At 43.1% G+C, this 4,444-nt stretch overlaps 1 pseudogene; it reads right to left on the bottom strand.

Annotated features, from left to right (window-relative positions):
• Positions 1-2,267: 2,267 nt before the first annotated feature.
• On the bottom strand, positions 2,268-3,709 carry LOC147911876 (large ribosomal subunit protein eL31 pseudogene; annotated as a pseudogene).
• Positions 3,710-4,444: the final 735 nt, after the last annotated feature.

Here is a 4,444-nt window from a genome sequence, read left to right as displayed (position 1 = left end):
CAGCAATTCAGGTTGGCAGTAACCATAGCCATTCTTCTCAGCTAAGCACAGAGATAGCAGTTGAAAGAACCCAGATCCCAATTTTTCCCTGAGGCGGGATAGAGGTGCACCACACATCTAATGCCTCAACTTTTCTGGGGGCTACCCAGAGTGATGACAGGACATGAGACACAGCATACTCTAGCCAACTGTGGACAGTGAGAACAGAAATAGCAATTCAGAATGTCAGTTCCCATAGCCACTCCAAAGCTCAACACAGAGCAAGTGGACCAAAAAACTCCAGCCCCCAACTTCCCTCTGAGGAGGGAAAGAGGTACACTGTGTGGCCAACATCCCAAAATTTCTGGGGACTACCCAGAGGACTGGCTTCTGTCTAGCCAATCTCAGAGTGCTGATGGGACTCAGCATACTCTAATCATCCTGGGGTCAGTAAGAAGAGAAGGAGGTTTGGACTGCTGATTACCAGAGCCACTCCCTGTCGCTCAGCACAGAGTGAACAGATAAAAAATTGTAGCTACCAGCTTCTTCAGGTGACGGAAAGAAGTGTACCATATGTCCAACAATCTAACTTATCTGGGGCCTGCCTGAGGAATTAGCTCCAGTCTTGCTTGTCTCACAGTGCTAGCTAACAAGACCAGTCATACTCTAGATGCCTGGAGGCTGATAAGAACAAAGAAAGTTGGTTAGGCTATCACAAATGTTTTAGAGTCCACCAGAACTTCTGGCTGAGCTGCTTGATGAGGGTCTTCAGTAGGAGGCCTATCCTTGAAGACTAGGAGAAGTGGCTATTTTGTCTAATATACAGACAACACAGAGTCAAGGAAAGAGAAGAAACCAGGGAAATATTTCCCAAACAAAGAAATAGAAAAAAATATCCAGAAACTGACTTTAAAGAAACAGAAATATATGATTTATCCGACAGAGAATCAAAATAGTCATCATAAAAATGTTCACCAAGGTCAGGAGAACAATGCATGACCAAAGTGAAAAGTTCAACAAGAAAAAACTTTTAAAAATTACCAAATAGAAATTATGGAGCTGAAGAACACAATAACTAAACTGAAAAAAACCACTAAAGATATTCACTAGATCCAGCAGGAGAAAGGATCAGCAAACTAGAAGACATATCATTGGTAATTATTCAGTCAGAGGAGGAAAAAACGAATGAAAAAGAATGTAGAAAGCCTAAGGTACTTTTGGGTCAAGAGCAAGTCAATAAATATACACATTATGGAAGTCCTAGAAGCGCAAATGAGAGAGAGAAAGCACCAGAGAGATTATTCAAATAAATAATGGCTGAAAATTCTCCAAATCTCAGAAAGGAAATGGACATCCAGATCTGGGAAGCAAAAAATATCCCAAATAATATGAAACCAAATAAATCCACACTGAGACACATAATCCAAATTTCAAGACTTAGATACTAAGATAATTTTGAAAGGAGCAAGAGAAACGCAACTCATCACGTACAAGGGAAGCCCCATAAGACTATTACCAGATTTTCCAGCAGGAACTTTGTAGGCCAGAAAAAAAAGAGATGATATATCATAACAGTTGAAAGAAAAAAATATGGCTGCCAAGAATACTATATCTGGTAGAACTGCCCTTCAAAAATGAAGGAGAAATAAAGACTTTCCTAGACAAATAAAAGCTGAAGGAGTTCACCACTAGACCTGCCTTACAAGAAATGATAAAGAGAATTCTTCAAGATGGAAAGAAAGGATGCTAAAGAGCAACAAAATTGTTTAAGAAAGTTTAACACTCACCGATAAGGGTAAATACATAACAAATGCAGAATATTGTATTATTGTAATGGTAGTGGGTAAATCACTTTGAATTTTGATATAAAAATTAAAATATAAAAGTATTAAAAATAACCATAGTAAAAAAGTTATTAATGGATACACAATATACATAAATGTAAATTGTGAAATCAATATTATAAAATGTATGTGTCTGGAGAGAAATAAACATGTAGTTTTTGTATGTGATTGAGATTGTTACCATCTTAAAGTAGACTGTTATAAGATATTTTGTATAAGCCCAATGGAAACCACAAGGAAAATGGGAAAATAGAACTTACACAAAAGAAAAAAAAGAAAGGAAGCAAAGTACATCAATACAAAATATCAATGAAACACAAAGAAAGACAGCAAGAGAGGAAAAGAAGGACAAAAGAACTATAAGAAAAACAAAACAATTAACAAAATGACAATAGTAAATCCTTCTCTATTTGATTACTTATGTTTTGTGACAGTTTTGCAAGTTTATTTCACAATTAGTGGATAGTTCTCATCTTTATTCACTGTCTGTAGATTTTTTACTGTCATGACAGGCACATAGGTAACAATGCATAGAGTTTGCTTGGTGAATCTTTATACTCACTATATTTTCTGGACAACTGCACATAGATATTATATGGACACTCTTTATTTCTTTGGCACAGACAGTTGTGTTGAATCTAATGTCAATGTGCACATTTGGAGTTCCCATTCCCTTTGCAGCAAATTTCCAAGTGTCCTTGAGTGATCAAGGGGTACACTTATAGAAGTTCATTTCATGGACGCATTTGTAAATGTTGAGGTGTATTCTCTGGTCACTACCTTGTTGATAGCAGAACAGCCCTTCTTTTCATCAACTGTCTTGGGGGGGGCCTTACTGCCAGGCCCAAGATGTATAGGATGGAAATAATTACTTTAAATATAAATAGATTCACCTCACCAATCAAAAGACATAGAGTGGTCGAGTGGATTAAAAAACAAGATCCAACTATAGGCTGTCTACAAGAAACACACTTTAGATTTAAAGACACACACAGGCTATAAGCAAAAGGATATTCTATGTAAATGGAAAACAAAAGAGAGCATGGGTGACTATATTTATATCACACGAAATAGATTTTAAGTCAAAAATTGTCACAAGAGACAAAGAAAGACATTATATAATATTAAAAGGGTCACAGTGACATCAGCATCATGGCAGAGTGAGCTTCCCCCATTGAACTCTCCCCCTCTAAGACACAACAAAAAGGACATTTATATTCCAAGAGAAGCTATTCACACAATGCAGGGGATGTCTGAGGCACCCAGGCAGCTGTACATCCGAGAACTGAGGTGCTGGAATCTGCAGAGTAAGTGGAAGGAGTTAAGAGGAGCTCCCTGCCTTCCCCAAGCACTGCCACCAAGAGACTGAGACCATGTGGCTCTCAGAGGAGGGGGAAGGGCAGCTTGCCACGTGAAAACCAGTACTCTCCAAGACCCCTCACAGCCTGAGGGGTTCCCCCTATGGAGGGAGCGGAACTGTTGTGAGGGTAGTTTCAACAAGCTAGCCCCTCAGGAGAGCAGAGAGCCACAGTGAGGCAAGAAACCTCTGAGATCGGGGAGGCAAAAGTATGCACCCCTCCCCCACCTGGCCTGCCCAACTAATGCTTCAGCACAGTGGCGCTTCAGCTCAGCCCAGTCCCCAGGGGCAGTGGCCCCCAGGCTCCCGGGTCTGACCAGCAGGGGCAGCATGACAGAGCTCCACCCCCACAGGCAGCGGCCCTCAGGTGCCTGGGCCGACCAACAGTGGCCCTGCACCTCCACACCAGAGGCAGCGGCAGCTCAGGCCCCACTATGCCACAGTCCCAGCTGCTCCAGCTGGACCAAGTCGCGGACTCAGCTTCCCCAGCTCCACTGTGCCACGGCCCCACCTCTTTTGGCAAGACCATGACCTGCCCCCTGCTCCTTCGGCTTGACCGCCCATCTTCCCCCTGGCTCCAGCTGCTTTGGCTTGGCCTGTGCGCAGGCTCCTGCTGACTTGGTGCTAGCAATTTCGGCCCACTGCACTCCAGTTCCAGCTTCTTGGGCCCAGCGGTGCTCCAGCTCCTCCTCTTTCAGCCCAGCACACTCCAGTTCCAGCTTCGTTGGCCCAGTGCATTCCAGTTCCAGCTTCTTCAGCTCAGTGGCACTCCAGCTCCTCCTTCTTCAGCTCAGCACACTCCAGTTCCAGCTTCTTTGTCCCAGCAGCACTTCAAGCCACCCGCACCCGAGCCCCAGCTGCTTCAGCCTAGCTGCACTCCAGCTCCAGCTGTTCCCAGACTTCTCCCCCAGCAGCCTCCACTCAGCCACACTGCAGATCAGCCAGGGGCTGACAAGAGTGCCCGTGGATTGAGGTGAGCCAGAATACACAGCCCTGGACCCCCACCCAGCGACAACAAGAGGAAACTGCGACCATATATTTTCACTATGAGGAAAAGTAAGCAAACACCGACAGGCACCATGCAAAAATATATTAAGTCTCCAGACCAAAAGGAAAATGACAAGCACCCAAAAGTCAACCCGGAAAGCACAGATATGTATAACCTTAATGACAGAGAATTCAAAATAGCCATCAATATTAAAAGGGTCAATTCAATAGAAAATTGTAAAATTTATAAATACGTATGCACCCAAGATAAAGCACC

This window comes from Ceratotherium simum, chromosome X (assembly GCF_057802395.1).
Source record: "Ceratotherium simum simum isolate JZ-2026a chromosome X, ASM5780239v1, whole genome shotgun sequence".
Taxonomy (NCBI): domain Eukaryota; kingdom Metazoa; phylum Chordata; class Mammalia; order Perissodactyla; family Rhinocerotidae; genus Ceratotherium; species Ceratotherium simum.
The sequence above is the reverse complement of the archived record's forward strand: the minus strand, read 5'-3'. Positions and strand labels throughout refer to the sequence as shown.